Source organism: Empidonax traillii, unplaced genomic scaffold (genome assembly GCF_003031625.1).
Source record: "Empidonax traillii isolate 1590-97213 ecotype Southwest subspecies unplaced genomic scaffold, ASM303162v1 scaffold383:size710549, whole genome shotgun sequence".
NCBI lineage: Eukaryota > Metazoa > Chordata > Aves > Passeriformes > Tyrannidae > Empidonax > Empidonax traillii.
Genome location: NW_020955576.1, coordinates 841 through 16579, shown reverse-complemented (window position 1 = coordinate 16579; position 15739 = coordinate 841). Strand labels below are relative to the sequence as shown.

Sequence of the window (15739 nt, the reverse complement as noted above, 5' to 3'; positions counted from 1 at the left end):
TGGTCTCCATGGAAGGAGAATACCTAGCAGCAAACATTGGCAACCAAGGACATTCCACTCCCACTATATTGTCCACAACAACAAGGAGGAAAAAAAAAAAATCCATAAGGTTGTTTTGGTTAGGAACCCTTTGAGAGGACTTCTTCGGAAGTGAGTGTCTGAAAATACCTTGAAATATGGGAATGTGCAACAACAGTCAGATGGGGGAAAACAGGCATCTTACTTTATTCTGAAAGCATTCACACTTCAGCCCAAAGAGGGAACACCTATCAATCCATGAACCTTCTGCCAAGAACAAGGTCATTGTTTTCTTTTTAATTCAGAGCAGAACCTAACACACAGCATATTCTGCATCTCGTCCTTTACAGGTGTTTGGAGCCAGGTTTTAGTTTAATACACACTCTGAACATGTCAGAACTTTCTTAGGTAGGGCTCTGTCTTCCCAGCAGGGCACAGCTCTGCAGCTATTTAAAAGCCATCAGTAAGAACGAAGCAAGAACTGTGCAATGGAGTTCTGCCCCAGGAGGGGTATGAACAGACAAATTCATTCACAGCTACAAGTATCTATACTTCAACATAATCTTGGACTGTTGCTAAATCTAGAATTAAAGACCTAGCTATGTGTATACATCAACAGAGCAACAACCTAAACCTACATCAGATTTTGCTCCATGTTAAGAAAATAAAGCTTTAATGAGCTCAAATTTTACTTGAGCTGTCCATTCATTGCAGTTCTTTGTGCTGGGCCCTATAAAGAATGAAATAGTGCAAGTTGTTCCATCAAAAAAAACCCAAAAAAACACCCCAAAACAAAACCAAAAACACCAACACAAAAAAACCAAACCAAACCAAACAAAAAAACCCAACAAAACCAAAACACATTACACTTAACTGGAGACTAAAGGAAAGGAGAGAAGTGGGAGAAACTTTGAGGACTTGGGGGTTGCAAATTCTCAGTTTCACTGTCATGGTTAGGAAAATGTGTCAGTAAAGCAATGCAACCTTATTCCTAAATAAACAAAAAGAGCGGTCAGTCTGCTGATGCAAGACAGACTAAAGAGAACAAGAGAACTATTAAACTATCTCCACTTCTGGGATGCTGGCTATTCTTTTGCAAAGTGAATGGCTTATGCTAATCAGGATGCATCTGAAATGCATCATTCAAGCCTTCTTGTACAAATATAGTTCTTATTTATCCCAAAAGATCCCCACCAGCTGGCCATGTTTGCATACAATGTTAAACCCAGCCTCAGGAGCCCATGCACTATGAGTCATTTTACACTTAAAAACATTAGTTCCCTTCACTGTTCTTGAAGATGTGGTATCCCACGAGAAGATTTTTCACTGGAATTCGACAATAATATACTGTGTAACCATCCAGCTTCCTCTAGCACAAAGAAGTTACAAGTTTTCTGCTGTTCGGTGGGGTTTTATTCTCCTAACAGCGCTTTTCCTCCAGAACGTCTTTGGGGAAGGGACAAAAGGATTTGCACCAATCCCTTCTGTATGAATCAAATATTTATGCTATGCCCTCTTGAAGCACTTTCATCTAGTAACCCATGGAATGTGATCTCCTGACCTTAACACTCAAGCACGTCTAAATCAGCTGCCCTTTGAGCTGTATTACAGACTGCAGAGAATTTTTATACGTTTGTACTGCAGCCATATGAAAACCTTGTGGTCCAGCTGTAGCATTCTCTGCTACAAAGCATTAGTCTCAGGTCGCTTGAGAGTGCTCCAGGAAAGAGGAACGCTCTGGTTCTCCCACATTTATGGCACAGTCTCACGGTGTGTGTCACCATGAACAGGCAGAATGATGAACCACACTATCAGCCCAGTTTAAATAAGTGCCCCAGTGATGAGGTGCCAGCACCACTCCAATCCCACGACATGACTCGTTTTGCCCACTCCCATTCCCAGCTGCCTTTCTGCCTCCAGCCTTGTCCCCAGGGCAGGCAGCACTGCCTGCGAAACACCTCCAGAATCACAAAGAGCTTGGGAGAAGACCAGGCACCTCCTTCGCTCCATCTGTAAATCCCTCACTTTCCTCAAGAGAAAGAAATTATTCTGCGTTGTGTTAGTGGCTCCCAGGAATGTTTTAAGGAGAGGGGGTTATGTTGCCTGTAAGTGTACTGGAAGCAAAGGAGAGGGAGACCAAGTGTCGTCCCAGATGAATCTGCACCTTCAACTATGGGACAAATTTTTCCAGGGTCAACTCATGACCCTGTTTCCCTTGAGGAGCAGTCATTGAGGTAACCCCAGTGAAAAGTCTGACCCAAAGATTTAACAGGGTCACGGTCCTGATGGGAGGGTTCATGTTTTCATGTCAGCCCTGAAAACCAACCTGATGCTGCCCACCACTCACCCAGGAGCAGCACAAGGGTGCAGGGAAAACCTGAGAACACGGTTCTTGTGTTCCCACCCTGATGTGACAGAAAGGTTCAGTCCACAAAAAAAAATCAAGGGTGGCAGAAAAAAGTGAGACAAAGGCAGCCAAAACCTGTGCCAAGTCCTCTGCCCCAGGACGGGTAGTAGACAGTGACCCACCCCAGTCCCCTCACAAGGTGCCCTGCTGGCTGTTGCAGCTCAGCAGAGACTGAGTTCTCTGAGGGTCTGGCAGCTCAGAGCACGCTGACTTGTTGCCCCTCCTCTAAGGCAGGAGGAACAGGACACTTTCTTTTCCCACAGAAATCCCTCCACAGAAGAGGAAGGAAAAAAAAAAAATAATTAAAAAGAGGAATGAGGGCCAGGACGAGGATAGACAAAAATGCAGCATTTCCTGTATCCTCCACAGGAAAAGCCCACGCAGTGGGGAAGAGCTTGATGTTAAGGCTGGTTTCACCACGTGAACAGGCAGTTCCTCCTGCTGGGGGATGTTGTGTGTTTCCACAGGGAACAATATAATCCTCTCTGACACAAGGAGTCCTACTACCAGCCACATTAAATTCCACAGGTCCTTTCCTTGCAGGAAAGGCTGATAGTGATGAAACTCTGGCCTTTAGGAAGGGGGTATGCGGTTACAGAGCTGGGGGAGAAGGAAAATGAGACAATCACAGCAGTATTATCAGTTGTAAACGAGGACATTTCCAGCACTTGGCCCCTACAGAAAGGAGTATTCTGCAAAATATGTTTCCCTGCACAGAGACTGGGCCTTCATCCAGTTATTATGTGCACGTCTCCACTGCATTTTTAGCCTTACTTCGAAAAAAAATCTCAAAACAAAGGAAACATCTCCTCATGCTCTCTCTGCACAATGCCAAGCGTGTTCCTAGCCACGTTCAATAATCTGTTAAGGCAGGTTGATTATAGATGCAACACTTTTACACCCTGTGACACAGTAGTAAAGCACTTAAAGTAAAACAAATTCCAGCGTGAAACAAGAAATCCCAGTCAGTTGTGGCAGCCCTGTTTGCATGCCTGATACGTAAAGTCACATACGTGCCCCTCCGTGGAGCACAACAAGCAAAGGCAATCTCAACACGTGGATTACGAGCACAACGATTGCGATTATTTTCTCAAACGAAAAGAGCACCGCAAGAAACGCAGCTGCTTCCAAACACAGCCTGACCCAAAACCACTTCAGCGACTTCCACAGAGTTTCACCCGATCCAGTTACACACAAGTACAACCTTAATTGATTTGGCAATTTTTACTACCCGTGGTAGTGGATAAGTGTAATTTTTCATCTTGCAGGAATTTTGCAAGATGAAAAGTAAACTTTACAGGAAAGAGAAGTGATGGGCAAAAGCTGACAGAGGAGAGCCAGTCTAACTCCCAGGTTTAGGCTGAGGAATGAAGGCAGAGTCCCTTGTGCCGTGAGCACGTCTCTTACCTACTGATCCGCTGAAGACAAAAGGGTTTTCTTCTTTTCAGAAACTGGACACTTGTAGCTCGTTGGGTCAGTCACACAAAGCTTCCCTGCTGCCAAAGGTATTCTTTTTCCCCTCGGGTTTTTGTCGTTGTTGTTTGGTTTTTTTACCCCAGAGAGTAAAGGGCAGAACAGTGGATTCAGCAGGGGCAAAGGGTGGAATTCGAGACTCAACAGGCTGGAGAACTGCAGAGCTCTCTCCAAAAGATGCTGTATTTCAAGGCGCTTTCATTTGCAAATCCTTCTTCATCCTCAGTGTCAATAAAACTGGAGGAGGGGGAGTAAACTTTTTTATCTGCAGAAATACACCGGACTCCACAGAACGGGGGAATGTGATGATACGAACCGGATTTGTGGCTGGACTTTTTCTTTTATTAAAAATAAATATACTTTCAGACAGGAGATCGAGACGGAAGGGTAAAAAAAAATCCAATACGGTCAGCCAGGACCTGCCCGCGGTGCCTGGGAGGAGGAGGAGGATAGCGGTACCTGGAGAGCTCGGCGGAATAAACAAACAAACAAACAAAAAAAAAGCAGGGAAAGTCGTGGTGGCCGGTGGGAGCGGCGCGGCTCGGCTGTCAGTGGCAGCGCCGCCCGGAGCTCCCGCGGCCCCGGCAGGGCAGGGCGGCCCGCGGCATCGCGGCCGGGCGGCTCCGCTCGCTCCTCCGGCGCGGTTACCTGAGCGGGGCCGGGCCAGGCCGGGCTGGGCTCACACGCGGCGGGCCGGGCCGGGATGGGACGGAACGGGCCGGGATGGGATGGGCCGGGCCGGGCAGGGCAGCTCCGCTCCTTCCGCTGCTCCGGGCGCGGGCGGCCCGCGGGACGCGCTCGCTGGGGGCGGGCAGGAAGAGCCCGCCGGGCCCGCCCCGCCCGCGGCACCGCCCCGCCCGCCGCTATTGTGTGCGGGCACCGGGCCCCGGCCCCGAGCCCCGCCGGGGAGCGACCGCGGGCATCAGCCAGGCCAGCTCCCGGCCCTGCACGGACACCCCAACAATCCCCCCCTCGCCCTCAGAGCCTCGTTCAAACGCTCCCGGAGCTCTGGCAGCCTTGGGGCCGTGCCCACTGCCCTGGGGAGCCTGGTCAGGGCCAACCACCCTCTGGGGGAAGAACCTCTTTCTAATATCCAATCTAAACCTGCCCTGACACAGCTCCAGCCGCTCCTCAGGTCCTGTCACTGGTCACCCAGCGCAGAGACCGGAGCTGCCCCTCCACTGTCCCTCGGGAGGACACACGTTGTAGACCACAATGAGGTCTCCCCTCAGTCTCCTCCAAGCTGAACACACCAAGTGCCCTCAGCCGCTCCTCACGCGGCTTCCCCTCAAGGCCCTTCCCCATCTCCGCTGCCCTCCTCTGGATGCTCTCGAATGGCTTAATATCCTTCTTACATTGTGGTGCCCCAAACTGCCCCGATATTGCAGGAGCGTCCACAGAAGTCAGACCCAAGGCCTCACACCAGACCCAGTAAGCCAGTGGAGTGAAACAGGTTTATACGAATGTCCACCGGCCAAGGGGCTGACTCACCCGCTTTTTCCTGGCCAAATGCTGAAAATCATTGAAAGTGCAGCAAGACCTGATCATGACTAACTGCACACAGGCAGTATGTTAAAAAAGAGTTCCCCATATGTAATGTTCTGCTTAAAACCAAAACGTACATCACGGAATCTTCCAAGGCTCAGCCTATGCTAACAGGAACTACCCACAGACCTCTACCCCTCTACCAGAGCTGGACTGATTGGTCAGTGTGGGAAGAGGAGGTTGAAGAGACTTCAGTTCTTTTCTCCAAATACAACCATGGTTTTGCTTTGTTTCAGCTTTTTACCCCACAATAAAAGATGACGGCCACGCTCAGAGATGTCTTCTGTCTAAGGCTCTAAAGCCTGGGATCACACTGCAGAATTTCAACTTCTAAAATAGTTTATCTTCAAATATGTCACAACCTTTAATGTAAAGCATGTCTCCCCAGTCAAAAGCCAGTAAAAGGACCCCAAAACAACAATAAAAAGAAAGACTTAAGCCAGTCTCCGTCGTTTAGATCTAACAGCAGTTGGAAATGACAGTAATACTGTCAGCTCTGCAGTGGAACCAGCCTCTGCATCAGAGAGGCAAAGCTCTTGCTCTGAAATGGGGTAAGCAACACCAACTTCTCCTTGCCCCATCCCTGTAATCAGGGCAAATCCCCAGCCTAAACAAAGCCGAGATAACAAACTGATCCTTGAATTGGGACTTACTTGTGTACAAACAATGGTACCCTGCCTTTCTCACAATCCACCTCCAGCTTTTGCACACAGAGCGCTAAAATCCTCCCCCAGTGAGGTCACTCCTGTCCTGAACTCAGGAGGAGAATGATCTCCCAGTGACAGCTTCCACTTGGCTCCTGGTCACTACCTTGGAATTTCAAGAAAGAGTGAAACAAAAAAAAAGTGAATGAAACTGTCACGGTGTGTCCCCAGCTGGTTTGATACATGAAAGCCTGACCATGCAAATATGAAGCTCATTAAGTAGTCCCAGTATGACAAGATGTGGCTGTTAAGATGCCACCAGTTTCCAAAAGTACTAAAAGTGAAAACACTGGCCACATGGCAAATCCTTGCACTGTGAAATTCTGCCTTCATGTGAGGAGAGATGACATGATTCAGCCATTTACCTTTTAATTGCTCTGTGCAAACGAATCCTTTCTGACATTCTCAACTCCTAACACTGAAAAGAAGCTCTGGACAAAAGTTCAGGAAGTCAAATTGCAGAAATCCCAAATGCAGCATATATAAACGTCTACTTTTTAGCCTCATAACCGACATTCATTCATTGGAACATTTCACGGGAACAAACGTAGGAACACACATGTAAGCAGCTCATGAGCATCCCATAACCTTACAGTCTGAAAATGCCAAAGGGAAAGGGCAAGGCAGGAGGGGCTGCTGAAGTACAAATTTGTTGTGGGGTAGAGCTGCAAGGGAAATACACAGCTACAGCGAGTGCAAGAGTTATAAAATGTGCCTCAGTCACACATCCTGTCTCCCTCCTACACGCTCCAAGAAAATATGGGAGCAGAGCGAGAAGGCAGAGTCATCAGGAAAGCACAACTTTCGCTTCGTGCTGGCACTGGGAAGGGGTGAGCCCTGCCTGAAGCGTGTTAACCCCAGCTCCTCTGCTGCTGTTTATTCCAGGAGCACAGCTCACGTTTAACCCTCAGCTGGGGATACCAGCACTGTGGAACTGCAAAAGAACAAAGCTGTGTGACATCCAAATTCTCCTCCTTACAAGATTCTCCCTCTGTATCCTCCCTTCACCCAGCTCCCGCCCAGCCCATTCCTCAGGAGCTCCAGCTCATCTGAACGGCTGCCAGCAGAGGAAGTGAGCGGTTTCCATACACACATCACGCCACAACGTGGGAATTCAGGAAACAACACAAGAAAGGGGTTCCTAATAACTGCTCCAGCGTCCTGGGGCCAATCTATGCACAAAGGTGACGGCAGTTGTGTTAAAAAGCACAGAAGACAAACTCCACAACGGCAACTGGGTTCAAGGCAGGAAAATAAATCTTGGGCTTAGGAAGTGTTTGGATGACCTGGAGTTGCTCCACCTACAATTTTTTAAGAGGTTGTCCTTCACATTCTTTAAAATTCCTCCATCTTAGACTTCCTCCCTCCAGGAATCAGTGTAGCTCTGCTGCCCTTTGTCCCCAGCAGCTGGAGCTCAGGAAGCTGCTGATATTATCCCTCCTGTACAGACACCACCGCTCAGTCAGTGGAGAGGGGCATAAATTGATTTCCATGGCTCTCTGCTCTTTGGCCAGTTTAACAGAGCTTTTCTTCTTACACATAAAAGTAAACCCTTGGCAGGGCTCAGAAGTGCCATTTCCTCTTGGGACCAGACAGAGCATCCCCACCACCACCAAGGCTGGAGGTTCTTACCCAGTCTGTAAACACGTTGTTGGGTGAAATAAGGACCCTACAGTAAATAGACAGGAATGCAAGAAATAGTAAAAAAGGCTAAGAAGAGGTGCTGAGTACGTTTCCCAGGTGAGCAGGAGCAAGGAAAAGACATTTCTGAAAAGGGAGATTGTATTTCTTGTCACAGAAGCCAAAGCCATAGAATCACAGGATGGTTTTGGTTGGAAGGGACCTTAAAGACCATCTCATTCCACCCCCTTGCCACGGTCAGGGACACCTTCCACTAGAGCAGGTTGCTCCAAGCCCCGTCCAGCCTGGCCTTGGACACTTCAGGTCAGTTTGACAGATAGATTCATTGAAGAAAAAGAAAGTGAACCAATACAGGTCCTGCCATTGGGTACAGCTGGAGACCAGCTGCGACTTCTGCAGAGAACAGGATCTATCTGACAGACACGAGACTGAGGTATGAATTATGTGTAAACCCAGGTATCATTCACCAAGATGGCAATGACAGGAATTCACAGACCAACAGCACCAGAAATTACTACCATGAAACTTGACATGCACAGAATCACTAGGAAAATTTTCCTTCTCAGAACACACAAGCAGGAATAGTTGCACACTGTGTACTCCTCTGGCCTTCACTAAGTAATTGCTGTGTCTTTCTACACAAATGTATTATTTTGCCCATTCTATATAACCAGACTTTGATGACCATATAACTTCTGGGGGGGAAGTAACTGATACAGAAACTTTTGCATAGCCAACTCCATGTCCTGCCTATATTGTGATTTACGTTGTAACACAGCTCCTGCTCATCTTAGGTTTCCCAAAAAAAGATTTTCCAAAGTACGTCAGCTTGGGGGGTACCTCTAATGGAGTGTAACTCCAGTGCAGCATGGCTCCTCGGGAGAAGAAAGGGCCTGCACAGGAAGGGGCAGGAAAGGAACAGCTTACACAGTGAAATGCAATATAGAGGTCAGCAGTCACACGTCACCCGTGAGGTGATTGATCAGGTACCACCTGTAAGGAGAATTATTCTAACTGCTGAACTCTGGCCCCCTTCTGTGCAGAATTTCAGAAGAAGGACGTGTATCCAGGAGAGTGATAAACAACTGCCAACTACGAAAAAATAAACGTTTCAGCTTTGCCCTAAACACATTCACACCCCAGTGCCCAACAGCTCACTGTACCTGGGGCAAAACAAGGACAGCAGGGTTAGTCTGGGCAGAGGGATGTCCCCACAAGACACTGTTCTTCTCCCAGAGAGGGTTCTGTAAGCTGTTAACTGATGTCTATTATATATTAACAGCCTTGATGTAGGAAAGTTGACCATCTCCCTGCGCTCTTGCCTCTCCCGTCTCTTTAAAAAAATCTGCTGAAATAAATTAAAAGATTCCTTCAACGTCCAGTGGATTCAGATCAGAGTGACTGTAAGAGTAAGACATGGAGGCCCTGGACTTCAGCATAGCATCTGCTTGGCCTCAGTGACTAAAGAATAATGAAATTACACAAGAACAAGAGGCACAGCAGGTTCTGCAGCCAAAAAAAAGAGATCCTGATATTGCAATGACCATAAGGACTGTGAGGGGACAACCATGGCTGATTGAAACCAAAAAGCCTCTTCCAAGTCTCCAGGCCTTATAATGGTGCAACTGTACTGATAAATACCATGGGGATGGGGGAGAGGAGGTGCTTTTTGATTTAAAGCTCTTGCAACTTCATTTTAACGCTGATGTCAGAAGCAGATTCAGGGACTGAGAAATGAAAGAGGCCCAACCAACAGCAATCTCTGGCTGGAAGCAAACTTCCCTAGGCTGGGAAGTTGAAAGGTACGGTCTCAGTGAAATACTGAGTGCCACACACATGCTTCGAGCTCTGCAAATTGCAGGAGCGGGACCACCTTCCCCCAGCACAGAGAAGCTGTTCTGAAGAGCAAACAGCTTATTTTGAACAGGAAATTAAAGAAGAGAAGTGAAAGGAGAAATAATTTTATGTACGAAAAAGGTCAATGCATTGGAACAAAGCAGATTAATTTCTGTTAAATGACTGCTTCAAAAAGCAGCGATTAGAATTTTTCTGAACACGTAGTTGTGCTCCTAAAAACAATCCTGTAGTAAGCTACAAAAATACTGAAAATTAGAGACAGCAAGGTTATCAAGTTACAGGTAATTGATTAACGTTTTGTTTTCACTTAAATGAAAAACTAAAAATAGAAATAGGGAGCAAAGTCTGATTAGATTTTAAAATCGATTTCACACACTCTGGAAGAGTGACAGCACTCTCTGCTGGTGATCTTCGTTCAACAGCTATTGAGAGAAAAACGAGGAATGAAAATGCATTATGTTCTTGGTATGAAATGCCATTTTTCTTTTAAATGGATGATTAATTAGATCTTAGAGCTAGACATGTTTTTGGAAACAACACAGCCATTACTAAGAACTGCACGCACTATGGGCAATCATCACTCACTGGGATAAATTTCACTGTCACAAATAAATATCTGATGTAGATGCTTCTCTCAGCAGAAAGCACTTCTGTGGTGCTGTAGCACAAAGACAAGCTGGTGTGAGAAATTCCCATGATGCCAAATCCCTTGGCTCCACCCTGACTTTCCATCAATTTTAGAGCTATGCCAAAAAAAACTCTCCTTAAAAAAGTCCTAGTACAGATCCCACATCTTCCCTGTCACAGTGGAGATGCTGCTGCTTTAATCAAAGCAAACCTGATCCTAAACCTGTCTCTGTTGCACCCTTTGCCAGGAACCTGGCAAGGCTTTGATTTCCTCTCCCCAGGATGCACCCAAGCCTTGTCCACACCTCTCCTGGATTACCTTAGCACACCTGAGCCTGCACAGGGACAAACAGACCAGCAGCAACAAAATCAACCCAAAGCCAAGAACCCAGCTGAGAGCTGTCCCAGTTCCCAAACTGTGCAGGGATCAGGCATCAGGGTAAAAAGTGGAAAATTGAATCCACGTGCAGCTCATGGAAGTGTGGGAAACAAAAGAGACAATGTTAAGGACAGAGTATTCATTAGCAAAGGGCTTGAGTTCCTTGGCTTTTGCCATCTGCTTCCCAAAGGCCATTTTTCAAGGTAGCTTTTTGTTCTTTAGTTTCAAATGTAGTTGTGGAAAGACATCACACTCCTTCTCAGCTAACTAACTAAAGCTCAGTACACACTGAACCCAGAAACTGCAGCAATGAAGGTGAAGTCCTGGAAGTTCAAATAGGGGGTCAGCAATTGAAACGCAGGGCCTATTTCACTGTTTCAGTCAGCAGATATTTGTATATTCAGTGCAGCAAGATACACAGCACTTTCAACCATTTTTCTTTATGAAGTAAAAATTGGGAAGAAGAGCTCCTGAATTAGAGAAACTGCAGAAACAGCTTCGAGCCTTAAAAGGAATACACACACTGGTAACAAAAGTGAGTTTCAACATCGTCGTAAGTCAAAGTCAGGAATAATTGTTGTAAAACGTTCTGCTCCTGACAAATCTCAAATTCAGAAGAGCTTCACATCTGCTGAGAGTCCCGAGAAACTTTCCAAGCATTCAGGGCTCACCAACACTTGGCAGAGTAGGACAGAGTGACAGCCAAGCACAGCTCTGAAACTCTGCAGGAGGAACAGACATTCCTGCCTAAGGGATCCCAGCGAGCTTCCCGGCATAGAAAAGGACAAAAGGTTTAAAACCTGAAGTTTTCTACTTTTCAAGGAAGTTAATAGTGTGGACACAACAGCACCCAGCAAACGATCACTGATCTTCAAGGATGTGAAGGTGCTCAAAGCCTTGAGAACCTGAGCAACTACAGGAAATTAACACGATTACTTTTTTAATGTTATTAACTATACATGTCAGACTGCTCCCAAATATTCTCTTCCCACATTCCTACCCACACCTCTACCTCAGCACCATAGGAATTCTGTACTCAGCTCTGTCCCTTGATCATTAACGCACAGACTCCTAAGCTTCAGACTTCAAAGCGATGCAGGGCTGAGAGTCACAGGCACAGGACTGGGACAGTGTCAAACCCTCCCTCCATCTGCTGTTTGACTCCACTGTACAAACACCTCCTTCTACAGCAGGGCTAGGAAATCCACTGATTTATGTAGGGCTTTCCACAGATTAAGTTAATAAGGGAACCCAACAGTGCTTCATCTCCCTGCGCCTTCCAAACACTGAAAATCAAAGGAAACGGGAATGTCTCCCGGGGTAAGAGAAAAACGTGAGCGCTCTGCAAATATGCAAGGGGAGAAACCAAAGGCTTCATTGTGTGCATATGCACTTCTCCAGGAGCCCTCTACCCTTCTCCTCCCTCCCATAAGTCACACAGGATAATGTTCTTAGGGAAACTTGGTTCAGCTGCAAAGCCTCACCCACACTGATCGACCCTATAACGGTGGTGGTTTAGTTTTATTCCTGATTCTTCTTTTATATTTTTCCTTCCTTTGTCCCTCACTGCTTTCTTCTGTTCTAACCCTCCCTCTTTCTGCTTCTCAAAATGTCTGCACTCCCTGCTTATCTCTGCAGGTTCTCTCCTCTGTCATCTGGAGCACATTTCCAGTACCACCACCAATGCTCAGAGCTCCAGTCATGCCTCACTGCCCAAAAGCTTCCAGCGTATCAGAATTACACTCAACACGACACAAATGAAGAAATTACAGCACAGATATATCAAGATATAGGTAGGTCTCTCCAAGACCTAGAGGACTTAGGGACTCATTTTAATGTAAGTTGCAATCAGCATTCCTTTGAGCTACATTTGAAAATTACACCAGCATTCCCTGGCAAAGATTAAGCCCCATCAGGGTCAGGCAGAAAGGCAGTCTGGGCTTTTCCAGCTTTACTTGTAGCTGCTCTTGTATCACCAACTTTCAAGGAAATTACACACCACCAGACTAACACAGGTGCAGTTTCTTTAGTGGTAAGAAAGCCGCCACAGGTCATCAGACTCAGGAATTTTCATCGACAAGATGGCCTGTGCCTGCTCTGAGCTGTTAGACATCGCAGGGGTACAGAGGGAGAAGCTCTTGTAGACACACATGCTTCAACAAGTACTGATGTAATAGAGGAATGATTTACCTTCTGAGAAGGTGAAATGTAAAGCCAAACTCAGAACTTTCTCTGCCTGATGAGAACTTTGCCATTAGGTCACCGCCGAACACCGTGGAACCACAGATCGGAGCAAAAACGTTCCCCCAGAATAACTAATATGTGACAGCAGGTATTTGGAATGAGAACAAGATTTCATCCACACAGCCCTGCTGCTGCTGAGTTATACAGATAAACAGCTGCCCTGAGATGGCCAGCTCCCCACACACAGGTGTCACACAGTTTAGCAATCTAGAGCCTAAATTCCCAAACGGGAGAGTTCATGTCCAACTTTGATGAAATCTGACAAGGTGTTCAGAGCAAGTTTCAGGGTCAGAATTCTGTTTAGGTTGTGGATCAAGTGGATCCAGGCTACAGTCTTCTTTATATCTCTCAGACTCTGGCACGAGCAATGCTTTTAATTTCCAAATCCTATTTCTACTAAAAAACTCAATCAGTTCTATGCCCAACCCTGCTCAGCTCAGGCTGGACATTTTGCTAAGCACGAGACCTGTACTCAAATGACAAGGTAAGGGACTTCAGTCTCCAGACTGCTTTGGTCACTAAAACACCCCTGGGGTCCTGCACTTGGAAGTACCTGTTGCAGGGGCAGACAAGTCAGGAGAGGGAAGGTTTGTGGGATAACGGGATACTCTTCTGATCAGGGAGATTAGCTTACAAGGCCATGCTTTTGAACACTTCTTCAGTAAGGCACTTCAGTCTACAACTGGGGATTTCTCTTAATTAGATTGTACTCTGAATTATTTATGGCCTATAATATCTGCAGAGGCTGCCCAAAGCCTAAGCCTTAATAAGGATAATTGAAATAATCATGTTTTTACCTCTTTTGTAAAGCACCTTGAGCCTTGCTGATGAGAAATGCTAGGGCAGGATTAGATGTTTAATGAAAAGTTATCATTAAAAAGTGGAGTAAAAATGAAAAATTACCTAAAGTGGAATTTGCTATTTTATACTGCATTAGAGCTGAACTGAGGATCATTTATCAGAGGCAATACTGAAAAATTTAACCAGAAATCTGAGTGGGGATCTTCTTGATGCATCTCATGATGGGAGAGTGCAGGTGGGAATGCCAAGGACCAGAGTCTGGGCCTGGATGTTGTGAGAAGTCCAAACAGCCCGCCAGGAGCCTAAAATATGAAAGTGCTGGGCTGTCCCACCACATACTGGACACTGGTGGGACCCTGGCTGGTTAGAGCACCCAAGCAAGAGCAATGAGTATTTAGGATCACACGAGTCCCTGTGTCCACCACAGCTCCTCCACAGTGAAGGTCTGGCCTTCCAAGCACTCACCTTCCTCAAAAAGTAACCTGGAATTGAGGCAGATGGGATTTGAGCTGCGGCAGATACCGCGGTGAGTATTTATGGCCCTACCTGAGTCAGTCTGGGGAAAGGTCTGACTGAGGGCAGAGGGAGCAGCAGGGATGGCCAAAGCCAGCGCCTCGAATGGGCTGGTGGGATCCCACCCTCCGACAAGGCACGGACACAGAGGCAAACCCGTTAATTCTCTGGGGATTATCACCCTCGGACTGGCATTCTGCTCTCTCGGAGATCAAAGCGGGCGGATTTGGAGACGTTCCTATTCATTTGGAGTTGGGGCAGGTGCGGATGAGCTCCGGTGGGACGGGGACGAGTGCGAGGGAAGAGGAGGGCAGAGCAGGGACCATCTCCCGCAGCTGGGACAGAGGCCCTGGACTGTGGGTACCAAAACAGCTCCTGCACTGTCCGGACTCGAAAATGGACCTGGCAAGGGGCAGGACGGCTCCGCGTCCCCTTCGCACCGACCCCGCTGTCCCCACTACCACCCCCCCCCCCCCAGCAGCCGCCACAGCCCCTCATCGCCGCTTCCCCACCACCACCACGCTCTGCCCACACCGCCCGCGGCAACCCCCGAGGGGTGTCCGCGGTCCCGGGGGCTGCGGGGAGAGCCACAGAACCGCCCCCCAGCCGCCCTGCAAGGAGGCCATCTCCCTCAGGGGACCTCCCCTCCTCGCCTCGGGGGGACCGCCCGGGCGGTGTGGGGAGGGGACGGCGCCGGCCTTCAGCCCCCTCGGAGCGGCCTCCGCCCCGCTCTTACCCCGCGGGCGCCTGCCCCGCCGGCCGCCCGCTCATCCATCCTGCGCCGCTCCCCTCCGGGCTGACAAAGCCGGCATGGCAACGAGGGACACCGGGGAGCTCTGGGAAGTGCCCACCCCAGATCCACTGATTAACTTTCGCCAGGCGGCTGCAACTACGGCACCCGGCATCCCCCGCCGGCCGCGCTGCGGTGGCGGCCGGGAGCTGTAGTTCTGCCCGCCCGGGCCTGAGCGGCCTCGGCTCGGCGGAGCCTTGGGCAGCCACGGCTTGACCCAGGAGGAAGCAATCTCAGGGTCGATTAGGATGGAAAAGACCTCTGAGATCATCGAGTCCAACCTGTGCCCCATCCCCACCTGGTCCCCCAGCCCAGAGCACTCAGTGCTACGGCCAGGTGTTCCTTGGAGATCTCCAGGGATGGGGACTCCACCACCTCCCTGGGCAGCCCCTTCCAATGTTTAATCACTTAAAGGAAGAGATTCCTCCTGATATCCAACCTGCCCCTCCCCTGGCACAGCTGGAGGCCGTTCCCTCTCCTCCTGTCCCTGTTCCCTGGGAGCAGAGCCCGACCCCCTCCTGGCAGGGAGTTGCAGAGCCAGAAGGTCCCCCCTGAGCCTCCTTTTCTCCAGGCTGAGCCCCCCCAGCTCCCTCAGCTGCTCCAGCCCCTTCCCCAGCTCCATTCCATTCCCTGGGCACACTCGAGACCCTCAATGTCATTCCTAAATTGAGGGGCCCAGAACTGCCCCCAAGGATTCAAGGTGCAGACTCACCATTGCCACGTACAGAGGGACAATCAAT

General features: G+C 48.4%; 1 protein-coding gene across 2 annotated transcripts in view; it reads right to left on the bottom strand.

Moving 5' to 3' along the window:
* Positions 1-15120, bottom strand: part of AMOT (angiomotin) — a 55644-nt gene extending 40524 nt beyond the window's left edge. The window contains exon 1 of one of the 2 annotated variants that reach the window (XM_027893138.1): positions 14946-15120. The gene's annotated coding sequence lies outside the window, so the exon portion shown is untranslated. Of the gene's footprint in view, positions 1-3832; positions 4378-14945 lie in introns of those variants that run through there. The other variant, XM_027893139.1, reaches the window with a different exon arrangement.
* Between the last annotated feature and the right edge of the window lie 619 nt (positions 15121-15739).